The sequence below is a fragment of the Rhinolophus sinicus genome, linkage group LG06, assembly GCF_036562045.2.
Source record: "Rhinolophus sinicus isolate RSC01 linkage group LG06, ASM3656204v1, whole genome shotgun sequence".
Lineage (NCBI taxonomy): Eukaryota > Metazoa > Chordata > Mammalia > Chiroptera > Rhinolophidae > Rhinolophus > Rhinolophus sinicus.
The window spans coordinates 14,188,174-14,202,580 of NC_133756.1; the positions used below are offsets into that span (position 1 = coordinate 14,188,174).

Below are 14,407 nucleotides of genomic sequence, written 5' to 3' on the forward strand. Positions count from 1 at the left end.
GGTATTATCCTAATACCCATCCACTACAAAGAACATGTTACTTTTTCAGCCCCTCCCATTTTTTCTAGGTATTTCAGAGGGTTCGTAAGGCTATGATGATTACACCCGCTTTACAGATGAAGAACAACACTGGTCCAGGACTTTGTCAAAGTCTGGCCAGAAACACCAGTGCTGCCTGTTCCCGTGTTCAGTGTTTCCTGCCCTGCCTGCCCACGACATCTGTACATCTGTAAATATGCTTTGATCTCACTGGAAAGGCAAAGAAGAACAACGTATCAGGGTCTCCTTGACGGGCAGCATAGAGAGCAGAAAACACCCCGAAAGATATGACGGAACTCCAGAGCGGGAAGTGAGAGACAAGGTAAAAGTTTATCCAATTGTCACACGGCTATCTTAACATCCTCCATCAAGTCGGGATCTGGACTCTGCCAGGACTTCAGACTACGTGCATCTTCTTCTTGCCTATAACTTTCACACACGAAATGCCCCAGTGGCTCACTTGGCAAGGACCCAAACCAGCGCACAATTCACTGCCCCTGAGACTCAATGCGGGGAGACGTCCAACAACAGAGCCAGCTGAGCATCTCGATGCACTGCCTACCCCGGCACACGCCTTAGCAGTTGGCCCTTCAGAGACTCACTGGAGTGCTGAGAACAACAACAACAAAATCTGAGCCTGAAGGGTCCACAGTCCCCCACCAAATTAACAAATCTGCCTAGCAGCCCTAGGTTCAGGCACTCAGAGAAGTGATGCAGGGGCAGTTCTGTGTCCTGTGAGTGGTGTAATGAAGCCGAGTGGGAAAGATGGAGAAAGAGGTAAGTGTCACACACTCCTTCCCCTCCTGCCTGCAGATATCTCAGTGGGACAGCTGTTCTCCCACTTTGCAGCAAAAAAAAAAAGATCGCACAAAATTTTAATTCAAGCATGTACAGGGCCTATAGCCTGTGCAAATCATCACAGCGTTAAAGAGCATCTGTCAAGCTTCTGAGGTTTGCTCTCAGGCCCATGCCATAGACCAACTCCAAAGCAAACTAAAACCCCAGTGGGGCAAACATGCGTCCCTTCAGCAGGAAGGATGGAGAAGAGCTGGGACCTAAAACAAGTGAAGCTGGGCAGTCACCCGGCATTCAGATTTCGGTTCTCTGTTAGTTAGGAATCTAGGGGCTCTCCAGGGGTGGTCCCAACCTTCTCCCTGCAGGGGTGAAATGACCACATGAAAGTTCAAACGAGCAATGATTAGGTGGTAGAGACGTGGGAGGGTCTTCACCCCAAAGCCAATTCCACCCTGTCCCCAATGGACGCCTGATCTTTGCCCCTGTGTTCTTCACAGAAGTTACTCAAATGATTCTTCCTCTTCTCCACACTCTCCCTGCCCCCAGCATACACATAGTTACATAAAAACATCTTAAATGCGGGGTCCAACTTCTTCAGCCCCGGGGGGAGGACAGGGAGGTGGTGGGGAGCTGCTAGGGCCCCGTCTAATCACTACTTGGGGTTACATAATCACACAAACAAGGGCTGGAGAATGTTCCATGGAGATCAGTTCAGCGCGCACCTCATGCTCCCTTTGCCCCTCCCCCAACACCCAGAAAGCAGTTTTAACACAACTGAAGCAAAAGACGTGCCCGTGCGGCACCTGGCTGCCGCGGTTACGATGCCAAGGGCTGCCAGTAACTTAAGGGTGCACAGCAGAAAGGACCACAGTGCTGCTCCCCCAGCAACCAGACCCCCTGCAGACCCTCTTGCCTGCAACCACTACTGTAAAATTCAAGGGAGGGCCCACCAAGCCACAGAAGTCCTCCGACCTGCAACGTACACCAAAGCAGCCGTTCACTCCCACCATCGTGTGGCCTGAGTCCTTGCACTCCACTTCTCCTGTGCAAGTCTACGCGTGTCCAGGCTGTCCACCACGCTCAGGAGTCCCCAGGCAGCCCGTGCAATCTCCGCAGGGGCCATTTAGCACCCGCAGCGTTTCTAGTTTTAAGATGGTAAATACGAGGCACAACTTCGCGAGGCGAGCACCCTCTTGGCTAGCGGTTCGGCAAGAATCCCCAACAGAGTAGGAGTTTGGTTTTTGTTTTGTTTGGAGGGAAGGGTAGGTTGTGATTTTGCTTTAGAGACATTTTGGGGGACTAGGGTTAAGGGGAGAAAAAGAAGCTCTCCCTTCTGCCTCGGCACCCAGCCTCTTCCGAATCTCATTCTCCACCAAGCCGCCCCCAGAGACCGGTCGGGTGGGCCCGAGCAATCCCCGAGCAGCAGCCAGCGCAGCACAAGAAAATGCAGGTGCTGGAGACCTCTGCGCGACAGCTGAGGCTCATTGGAGCCGGGTCACCAGTGCGCCGGTGCCGAGCCGGGCTGCCAGCGAGCCAGCTAGGAGTGCGCGGCGCTCACAGGGTTACAGCCGCCGCTGCCGGGGATTGACGCGCGGGGTCACTTGAGGCTCACGCCGCTCCCCCAGCACCAGGCCGAGCAGCACGCTCAGCCCACCGAGGGCACCGCACGCTGCGCGGCCGCCCACCCGGGTAGCCCTTGCGCCTCCGCACCCGGACACAGTGCCCAAGAAAGGCAATGACAAAATGGAATCGTAGCTCGCTATTTCACTTCCCCGGGGCGGCCGCAGGCAAAACCACAATAAATGAAACCAAGCGCAAGGAATCCATCCGCCGAATAAAAATCCAGAGTCCCCTACCTTCGGCCTTGGGATGGCAAACTGGTCCTGTGTTCTCTGACCCACGGATCCAGCCCCTTCTTCATGAATTATTCCGGTCAGTCAGGATTTTGTGCATTTTTTTCATGAACACCTGTTTCAAGTAAGGGGTAAAAACCTTATTGAAGGAATTGTCCTTAAAACAGAACCTGTGCATACATCTGTCCATCCATGCATGCATGCATGTTTGTATACACACATATGCACACGGAATATACATGTACATTGAAGCACCAAACTAGGCAGTTGGATAATGGGAGAATCGGCTGGTTGTGAGCATGCTCGCGCCGGGAACAGATCCACCCTCTGTTATTCCTCTGAATAAATATAAATCACGATCAGAAACCCAAACAGTAGCATCCCTCTCGAATTCTTGCTGTTGAAAAACACGGAATAAATTCAGCTTGCAGACACAGAATCTAATCAGCAGCTGTTTTCTGAATCCGGAGCTAACCCATGCCTCGCTTGCCTTTTCCACTATGAGTCCAGACCTTTTTTTGAAAGGGGTTTTAACCTTTTAAAGATACAGTACACCAATTATCACTTCTGAATAGCTATCCCTCCCTGCACAGGAAGCCAGTCCCATGCCTAAAGCCACAGAGCAGGCTTGCAGGTGATAATGATTTCATTTATCTATACCTTTAAAAAATATATACATATATATATGGGTATATATATATATCCATATATATGTATGGAGAGAGAGAGAGAGAGAATGTGCAAATGCAAGACACAAAACCAGACACATATTTATTGCAGTGATGAGCTCCTCAGTGACTAATAGGCACGTTATGTAAACACTCTGATCCTTCACTTCTGAACACACATGTTCATGGGATCACACAATAATGCAGGGGACTCTTGTCAGCACGGGTGTCACCCTTCACCGGCCCCAAACTGCTGATAAAAGACCAGGAAGCCTGCCCTGGCGGCTGAAGGAAGTGGGGAGTGCTGCCACCTCAGAGTTAACTGCAGGGCACTCCTCACCCTGCTCTGCCCTGAAGCCTCAGGTGCCATGACCTCCCACCAGAGACTCCTTCCGGCACTACTTCTAAACGATAACCTAACCTAGGACCAGATCTCCTTCCAAGATACATTTTTTTAACCAGAATCTAGAATCAAAACTACCACCTGAACCTTTAAAGTCTCTAAGATACAGACTTAGGCCCTTCTTCAAGATGCTGTTTATGAGATGGTTTTGTTGGGTTTTTTTACTCTATCTATCTATCTATCTATCTATCTATCTATCTATCTATCTATCTATCTATCTATCTATCTATCTATCTTGGGGGCTAGGCTGAGCATGGGGTAGAAAAATGCAGTGGGTGGGGGGAAACAATCCCCAACGCAAAATTTTTTAAAAAATTATTGCTCAAGTACTTTAGCCACCCAGATGGTGTTTATTCCTGTTTTGTTTGGGCTTTTTACAAGGTAGCACTGAGAAGAAACCAAAACTCCTACCTCATCTAGGTTTGAAAGGAAGAAACACGCCTTTTACAGTTTCTTTTTCACCCTGGGCGCCCTGAGCTGCAGAATGACCCTGGCTGCTTCTCGTCTGATTCCCACCCAGCAGCAGCAGTTTACCTGACGAGCATCCCTGGTGTTCCTACAGCCCAGCACCAGAGCCCAAAGCACTGCCACCCTCACGCCTTGTCATTGGCACTGCCTGCACTGCCCCCTCACACACACACACACACACACACACACACACACACACACACTCCCTTCTCTCCCCACTTCCAGGCTCTTTAGCAGAAAATTATCATATTTCATGTGTCATCGCCTTAGCTAGCTGGGCCTGTCACTGATTGGCTGGGCACTTGCAGCCGGAAATATCACCAGCCATACAGCTTGGAACTAGTTAGCTCTCCCGTGGCTACCACAGACCTGAGCCCAGGAGGCTCTGTGACAGGCACAGACCTACCACAAGGAGCCTGTCACTCTTCTCCGGGGTCTGGCCCCATGCCCTCTCCCAGCCCTGGGGGAGGGGCCTGCCAGGGGACATGGAGGGAGCGTCCAGTGCTGCTGAGAGCTAGAGCTGCCTCCAACTGCAGGGGGAGAGGGAGCTGCTGAAAGTCCTGTTCTTCCCAGCATGTGGGTGAAGAAACTAAGGCTGTCCCCATTCAGTTTTAAAGATCTGGAGAAAGTGTTTCTGACAAAACAGTGTCTCTTCATATTAAACAAACAAACAAACAAACAAAACCTATCTGTAAGGCTGGGTGAAAACAAGATTTTTTATCCTCGAGAGTTTACCTGCTGCTGCTGTCATTCCCCCTCTAACATCACAGGGACCGAGGTATCATGAGCACAACATCCCAAGGCTGACAGGCAATCAGAAGGTGACGCTGCCCGTCAACAGAACAGCGCCTCCCCCTTCAGAAAACTCACCAGAGAAGGAGCCTTCCGAACAGGACTTTGCAAAGCCACACAAGTTTCTAAGAGTTACATGGTCTTTGTAGTGCCCAACCTGAATCATTTTGGCTGCACTTTAAGCTTAGTCCCTCCTGCCATATCTTCAGAAGTTTTCATGTGACTCGTCATGTCTCGCCTCATGCTGTTCTCCTGATTAAATTAAACCCTACCTCTCTGGACCTTTTTGTAAACGTTGTTTTTCAAACCTTTAATTATGCTGCTTTATTCTGTAGACTTTAGAGGCAAGCCTCCCAGAGCAAGATGAGACTGAAAGGTTACTTGGTCTAACCATCCACATGACGCTTCCACGCTGGGGCTCTGGGTTTCAGGGATGGTAAACTGGGCTTGTACAGTTACTCTCTCCTACTCCTCCAAAACAAAACAAAACCCCCAAATGTATATGACCAAAACATCAGTGGCAGTGCTGGGAACCTGAGAAAGACAATATCAAGAAAGCCCACATTTTGAAGACTGTAGGGAAGATATAAAGTAGATGGGGTGTGGGTGAGAAAAAGCTGGTTAGTGCTGGTAAGCTCACAATTCTACATAGAAGCCCTAAGAAGAAAATACACAGGTTTCCAGAAATGGATTCTGAAAAATTTCAAGCCCAGAGGACCAGAGATTGGACGAGAGTCATGGGCATTAATTCAGAAGCAAATTAGAGGACCTCAGGAAGTAGCCAGGTTCTCTCCACACAGAATGGCAGTTACTACGCGGTGTCTTTGTAAAGTAGAAAGTCAAAGGTTGAATAGGGAAGGACACCAGCTCATTTGTGGAAAAATAGATGTTATAATTGACCAATAAGCCATAGAATTTATGAAGTTTTTTCCTAATAGTGGAAAGAAAAAAATGTCACTATCTAGTCTATGCTTAAAAGCGTACCATCGTGGTAGGCTAAACAATGGCCCCCAAAGATATCCACTTCCTAACCTCTGGACACTGTAAATATAACCTTATATGACAAAAGGTGTGTTTCATTTTAGGATCTTAAGATGGGGAAATTATCTTGAATTATCTGGGAGGGCCTCAATGTAATCACAAATATCCTTATAAGAGGGAGGCAGAGAGCAAAAGAGGAGAATATAATATAATCACAGAGGTCGACATTGCAGTAATGAGGCCACAAGCCAAGGAAACCCAGAAGCCATCAGAAGCTGGAAGAAGCAAGCCAACAGATTCTCCCCTAGAGCCCCTGGAGGGAGCACAACCCTGCAGACACTTTGAGCTCAGCCCAGTGAAACTGGTATCAGGTTTCTGGCCTCCAGAATTCTAAGCAAATAAATATGTTGTTTCAAGCCACAAAGTTTGTGGTCATTTGTTACAGTAGCCATAGGAAACAAATACAACCACTGTGATGAGAAACATAGTACTTCCTAGAGATTATAATTATAATTACTATTACCAGCAACAACACTTACTATGTGCCTGGCACTGCTAAATTATTTACATATCTAATTTCATTTAATTTGCATGCAAGTAGGCAGTAGAGAGTTGCAGTTATCAGGGCTCCACCATTTAGTAGCATGTATCCCTGGGCAAGTAATTAAACCTTCTAATGCTGCTTTGTCTCATCTGTAAAGTAGTAAGAATGGTACTTACTTACCTGATGTGGTTGTTGAGGATAAAGTGAAACCATCTATGTAAAGTGCTGGAACAGTTCCGGGCAATAAGGGCTCCATAGCTAATAACTAATAATGAGACAGCCCTTCCTTATGCTGGGCTGCAGTATGTCTCCAGAGAATCCTCTCACTGATTTCAGTTCTTCCCTTTGGATACATATTGAACAAGGGTCTCTCCTGAATGTCCTTCAAAAATCTGAAGACAATGATCATGTCATCAAAAGTCTTAACTTCTCCAGACTAAAAGTAACCAATGCTTTCAATTATTGCTCTTGGGAATTCATCCGGAGTCCCACCCCCATCCAGATTACTTCCCCAAATACATTCTCGTATATTTTAAGGCATGATCCTAGATTCACCACCATGCTTGTTCTAGAACAAGGCCGGCAAACTGTAGCTTTTTTTTTTTTTTAATAGTCCATGAGCTAGCAATGTTTTCTACATTTTAAAAGAATTATAAAACAAAAACAGAATTTTCAACAGAGAACATACATGGCCTGAAAAGTCTAACATATTTACTATTTGGCCCTGTTCAGAAAAAGTTTGCCAATTCCTTTTCCAGAAGATACTATATTTCTATAAATGTAATATAATATTGTCCAAGGCTTTTTTGCAAACAAATTGCACTATTGTATCAATACATTTACTCTAAGGCTGCTACTTGTTCTGTCAGTATCCATTCTCCCCTCCCCTTCTCATCTAGTAATAAAATTCATTTTTTGTTCATTTTTGTTTTCACCCATCCCCCCACCTCCTTTCATTTTGGCAAATATCAGCTTATCCTCTGTATCTATGGCTCTGTTTCAGTTTTATTTTGTTTATTCATTTGTCTTGTCTTCTTAGATTCCACATATAAGTGAAATCATAATGGTTTTGTCTTTCTGAGTCTGACTTATTTCACTTAGTATAATAGCCTCTAGGTCCACCCACATTGTTGCAGATGGCAAGATTTCATTTTTCTTTATTGCTGAGCAATACCATGTTTCCCCGAAAATAAGACCTACATGGACCATCAGCTCTAATGCGTCTTTTGGAGTGGAAAATATAATACCCAGTCTTATATTAATATAAGACCGGGTATAAAATATAATATAATATAATATAATATAATATAATATAATATAATATACACTAGGTCTTATATTAATTTTTGCTCCAAAAGACACATTAGAGCTGATGGTCCGGCTAGGTCTTATTTTCGGGGAAACACGGTATTCCATTTCATATATACATCACACATTCCTTATCCATTCATCTAGCAGTGGACACCTAGGTTGCTTCCATATCTTGACTATTGTAAATAGTGCTGCAATGAACATAGGGGTATATATATCTTTTCAAATTAGTGTTTTGGTTTTCTATGGATAAATACCCAGAAGTGGTATTGCTGGGTAGTATGACAGCTTTATTTTTAATTTTTTGAGGAATCTTTATACTGTTTTCCAAGCGGCTGCACCAATTTATAATCCCTCCAAGAGTGTTGCAAGGGTTCCTTTTGTCCACATCCTTGCCAGCATTTGTTATTTGATGATTTTTTGACAACCATTCTGTCAGATATGAGGTGGTATCTCATGGTTTTGATTTACATTTCTGTGATATTGAGCATCTTTTCAAATGTTTGTTGGCCATCCGTGTGTCTGCTTTGGAGAAATGTCTGTTCAGGTCCTCTGCCCATTTTCCAATTGGATTGTTTCTTTTTTTGATGTTATGTCGTATGGGTTTCCTACATATTTTGGATATTAACCCCTTATCAGATGTATCGTTTATGACTATCTTCTCCCATTCAGAAGGCTGTCTTTTCATTTTATTGAAGGTTTTTTTATCACTGTGCAAGAATTTTTTAGTTTGATGTGTACCATTGTTTTTTTTTTTTTCTTTTCTTGCCCTTGTCTGGGGAGACATATCCAAGAAGATATTGCTAAGACCTATGTCAAACAGTTTATTGTCTATGTTTTTGTCTATGAATTTTATATTTTCAAGTCTTATATTTACATCTTTTATACATTTTGAGTTTATTTTTGTATATGGTATAAGAAAGTAGTACAGTTTCATTTCTTTCCTTTTTTCTTTTTCTTTCTTTCTTTTTTCTTTCTTTCTTCCTTTTTCTTTTCTTTTTTTTTTTTTTTTTTTGCATGTATTTGTCCCGTTTTCCCAACACCACTTATTGAAGAGGCTGTCTTTACTCCATTGTCAAAGGTTAATTGAAGATATAAGTGAGGGTTTATTTCTGGGCTCTCTGTTCTATTTCATTGATCTATGCATCTGTTTTGTGCCAGTACTATACTGTTTTGAATATGATAGCTTTGTAATATAGTTTGAAGTCAGGGAGCATGGTACCTCCCAGTTTGTTCTTTTTCAAGATTGCTTTGGCTACTCAAGGTCTTTTGTGGTACCACGTAAATTTTAGGATTAGTTGTTTTCATTTTGAGAAGAATGCCATTGGTATTTTAATAGGTATGATATTGAATCTGTATATTGCTTGGGGTAGTCAAAACATTTTAACAGGGGCTGGCCCGGTGGCTCAGGCGGTTAGAGCTCCATGCTCCTAACTCCAAAGGCTGCCAGTTCGATTCCCACATGGGCCAGTGGGCTCTCAACCACAAGGTTGCCAGTTCGATTCCTTGAGTTCCCCAAGGGATAGTGGGCAGCGCCCCTTGAACACAGCACCTTGAGCTGAGCTGCCACTGAGCTCCCGGATGGCTCAGTTGGTTGGAGTGCGTCCTCTCAACCACAAGGTTGCCGGGGTTCGATTCCCGCAAGGATGGTCGGCTGTGCCCCCTGCAACTAGCAACGGCAACTGGACCTGGAGCTGAGCTGCGCCCTCCACAACTAAGACTGAAAGGACAACAACTTGAAGCTGAATGGCACCCCCACAACTAAGATTGAAAAGACAACAACTTGACTTGGAAAAAAAGTCCTGGAAGTACACACTGTTACCCAATAAAGTCCTGTTCCTCTTAAAAAAAAATTTTTTAACAATATTAATCCTTCCAATCCTCGAGCATAATATAAAATTCTTAGCTAGGAATATGGCTACCAGCTAAAGACTACATGTCCCAGCCTCCCTTTCAATTCTTAACTATTTTTTTATATGTGTTGCTGCTAGGACACACATCTCCCCCATTCTGCACTCATGCAGGTAATTTTCTGGCCCCCATCACAAGACCTTACATTTAGCCCCATTATATTTCACATTGTAAGAAATCAGTCCATCATTTTAACCTGACATCTAGAACCCAATTGTATCATCTAAAGTAGCTTCTATCTTTTCTAATTTCACATCACTCTTCAAAAAGCACTTTAGTGTGGCACTCAAACTAAACACGGTGCTCATCAAAACACCGGATCAAAACCACAGACTTCGGCCTCAGAATAAAAATGACTGTGTGAAACTGCCCGTGTCAGGGATAATGAGGGGCACTCGCCTATGCTCACAGGATGTTATGTTTCCACTCATGTCCCTGAAGAGTTAGGAACCCACTTAGGCCATATTCTCAGTATAGATCATTAATGTATTTTATTATTATACACTGGTTAGGCTCAATAAGACAAAATAGCACTCAAACAAGACTGATACAAATCTAAGAAATGAGTGAAGGTTAGTTCAGCTAAAACCTGAGGCTTAAAGCGGACTGGTGCACCTCATTACAAGCATACATGGTGTTTGAGTGCTATTATTTGACACGAGCTTTACTTTCATGTCTTGAAAACTCTAAGAAAAGTTGACGGTTGACGGAAGACTAAAGATATAAGGTTTCTGGCTTGTGTGTTATCTATTAATGACGTGTTATATAATGTTAAAGTAATACTCACATAAAGGAATTGATGTGCTCTGGATGGCTTGATAAACGTAGAATATAAAATGAAAAAAAACAAAACCCGATCAATATTAAGGGTAATGTAATAGAGACAACTGTGATCGCAGTTTGTGAGGAAGGAAACAATAGATCAACCTAAGATCAAGTGAAGAAGGTGGAGAGGATGGAAACAAGCAGTTATGGAGAGCTTGCTATATTCTAGGGACTGGGCTGGGAACTCCCCGTTGTTATCTTGTTTAGTAAATATTTTGTTCATTCATTCATTCAGTCAGTCAGTGAGTCGGTCATTCATTTCTAAAGTAGTAATTTTAATTTTTTTGAAACAGTAAGTACAAATACTTCCTGTTGGGGCAGAAAACCATTACCCATAAACCCCGATGCAAAGCCAGCCACGCACATCTCTCCTTGCCTAAGTCCCTGTGCACTCACCCCCCCCGACACATGAAGCGTATGTTGTCAGCATTCCTTGCAAGGTTTACAGTCAAAGAGGAAAATTCTCCAAGTATCTGACTCAGGTCAGTGTTCTACCGTGTTTCCCCGAAAATAAGACCGAGCTGGACAATCATCTCTGATGCATCTTTTGGAGCGAAAATTAATATACGACCCAGTTTTATTTTACTATAATATACAACCTGATATGATATGATATGATATGATATGATATGATATGATATGATATGATATGATATAAATATAATATCGGGCCTTATGTTAATTTTTGCTCCAAAAGACACATTTGAGCTGATTGTCCAGCTAGGTCTTATTTTCGGGGGAACACAGTATATTGAACAGTATATGCAGAAACCTCTACACTTGGCCATGTTGAGACAGACGAGAAGAAAAGACGTGAAGGTCTTCTGCAGAGCTGTATGGCAGAAGGACTCAGTAGTGTCAGATCATCTGAGTTCAAACCCTGAGCGACCTTGAGTTCATTGCTTAATCCTTCCCGGCCTCAGTTTCGTTATCTGTAAAATAGGGATATGTTATTTTTACCACAACCATAGAAGGCAGACGTCCCCCCTATTTTGCAAATGAATATGAGGATTTTATGTTCCTGGTCTGAGGGCAAACCATCCAGTAAGCATCAGCATGAGGATAAGCCATTTGATTCTCACATCATGCTCTTTCCTCTTCCAAAGATAAAGAAGGAAAACTATCATGATGAAGGTAGAAAATAAGTTACCAAATCATGACCTACCCACCAGAGAGAAGGTCATGTGATTCTTAATGTGATGCTCCAGATGAGAGAGAGCCAAATGAGATTAATGGTGGTTTTATTCTAACTTCCTTAGAGAAGCTTTCATCAGTTAGGGTGGAACAACACTCTAGAAACAAACGGCAGGCTCTAGTCCCACTCCCTTCTTACAATCATTCAGTTTATTTGTGGGGTCTTAGTGGGGTGGGTTTTAATGCGGAAAAAAATTGGCCAAGGCCAACGTACATCCTCCTTTTTGCTTCCAGTTACCTAAAGTAAATAATTTGGTATCTAAAGTCACACACACCCCAAACAAAACCTCCGAGCACTGGTTCTTAACCTTTCTTCTCCCCTAATTAGTATGAGGAGGCCCAACAGGGATCTCAGCAATCCATGGCAGATGGTGACTGTCACCAGGAGGCATGTAGACTCTCCAGCAGAAGTGTTTTATGATTGGAAAAATCCCTGACCCTGTTTAGAATTGGTGCCCTAAGTGGAACAGTCAATCTACGAACAACAAAAAAGGAATATTAAGAGAAATTAAGAAAATTTGTACGTTAAAATCCCTGGCAGCCCGAGGACTCTATTTGAGATTGCATATCAAAATCCCTGTGAAGCTTTGGAAAAATAGAGGTGCCTCCCAGTTTCTACCGGAGGGTCTTGGTATGTGTACATCCTTAAAGCTCTGCAGGTCATTCTGACAATCCTGGCGAAGAACCACTGCAGGCTTCAGCTGCGTAAGTTCTGGTTCTATAAAATTTTGCCACGTCCAGATACCAACCAAACAAATGTGATTAGAGATAGTCTAACAGAGGAAGGAGTCTAAAAGTCACATACATAGATTCAGTCTATTAAAAGCGGAACATGAACAAATCAGCTACACTCAGAAGAAGAAAAAGAGTTGCACGGGTCAGGGATGGGATTTCTAGTACGCTGGAAAGATGGAGGCAGAGATGCTGCTTAGTTACCAACTCCCAGGGAATGACTGCTTTTACTCTCGGATGAGGATGTGGCTTCTCAGGCTGAGTTTGGGTTCAAGAACCAGGAGAGTCTGATGTTGGTAAAAATTCCCTTCTAAGGAGGCATGAAGCCAACTGACTGAAGTTCCTCCTGTGATGGGGGGCTGCTTGTGCAAAGGAAATGTGGCATAGCACAAAACAAGCTTCTCAGACCCTATTTTGGGCAGCAGTGACATGGCAGTCATGTGTCCCAAATGGGTACTCTGGGTGCCACCAATCCTACACTGAGACAGGCCATGTGGCTCCCATTCCATGTGACTTCCTGGCTTTTGGGCAGTTTGCATATCCCAGCTAAACACACTCTGTGTGTGTGTATGGGGTGCCGGGAGGGGTGGTGGGGTTCTCTTCTGGCAACCCACAGCCCACCTAAAAATACTGCAAGGGCAAACATGGGAAAGTCAGAAAAAATAAATCTGAAGCCACAACTCCAAAAAAGGAATCTAAAGAAACGTAGCAGCCAGATTACACATTTCAGTCAGACTGGAAAAAAGCTCTGACTAGCAAAGAACATGAACAAACACCACAAATTATGTGTTAATTTATTGCATGCATCTGGGGTCAAAAACTCACATGCCTTCAGGAGCCCAGCAAATAACGTAAGTGTGTGAAACAGCATGGAATAAATAAGAGAACAGGAATGGTCAGGTTTCCCTGCAAATCCAATTTTAAAACAAATCCATAAATAAAAGCTGTGTTGGCTGGAAACCGTTGGAATCAGAAGACGGACTGCCTGTTTGCACCCCTTCCCCACAATAATCAGTCAGTAAAAGAAAGAAAGAGGGGTGAAAAATTCATCCTTCTTTTAGAAAGATAAAGAAAATTAGTATTTTTTTTAAAAAAAAGCAGTTTTTTAAAAAGGATTTTAAGATCATCCTCACTTCCAAGACCTCATAGACAGGATGAAAAACCAAAGTCTGATATAAAAGAGTTAAACAATTGTCCCTAAAAACAGGGTGCCTTCCAATGGGTTGTTCAGGGGCCCCATCAGTAGCTCTCAGGCTACCGTCCCCTTGAACCACATGGAGGCCCAGACAGTGTGCAACATATTCTTCTATGAGTCTCATTTACAGCCTCATGGTGTCCATACCACTCACTTACAGCACAAAGGAGGCTTTACTTCCTTCCTTCAGGGCTATTTCATCAAAAGCTCTCCTGACTGTTTTTCTTTTCAGTTTGAAATAATTTTCGACTTGCAGAAGAGTTAAAAACTTGATAGAGAGTTCCTAGCTACCCTCCACCCAGCTTTCCCTGATGCTAACACCTTATATAACCAGAGTTAAATGATCCAAACCAGGAAATAGATATTGCTACAATATTATTCTCTCATTTTACCAGTTTTTCCACTAATGCCCTTTTTCTATTCTAGGATTCAACCCAGGATCTCACATTGCATTAGTTGTCACTTCTCCTGGGTTTCCTGTGATCCAGGACTATTCCTTAGTCTTTCCTTGTCGTTCATGCCCTTGACCCTTTTGAAGAGCGCCAGCCAGGTCTTTTGCAGACTGTCCCTCAGTTTGCACTTGTCTGATGTTTTCTCGTGATTAGACTGAGGTTATGGGTTTGGGACAAGAACACCACAGTGATGTTCTTGTGCCTTCTCAGTACATCAAATTGGAGGTGATGTGCCTTCTCAGTA

The 14,407-nt window shown here is 43.7% G+C and overlaps 1 protein-coding gene across 6 annotated transcripts in view; it reads right to left on the reverse strand.

The window, feature by feature from the left end:
- Positions 1 to 14,407, reverse strand: part of HIVEP3 (HIVEP zinc finger 3) — a 437,757-nt gene that overhangs the window by 347,939 nt on the left and 75,411 nt on the right. For 5 of the 6 annotated variants that reach the window (XM_019737161.2, XM_074334520.1, XM_019737160.2 and 2 more), the window contains exon 2: positions 2,691 to 2,802. The gene's annotated coding sequence lies outside the window, so the exon portion shown is untranslated. Of the gene's footprint in view, positions 1 to 2,690; positions 2,803 to 4,292; positions 4,396 to 14,407 lie in introns of those variants that run through there. The other variant, XM_074334519.1, reaches the window with a different exon arrangement.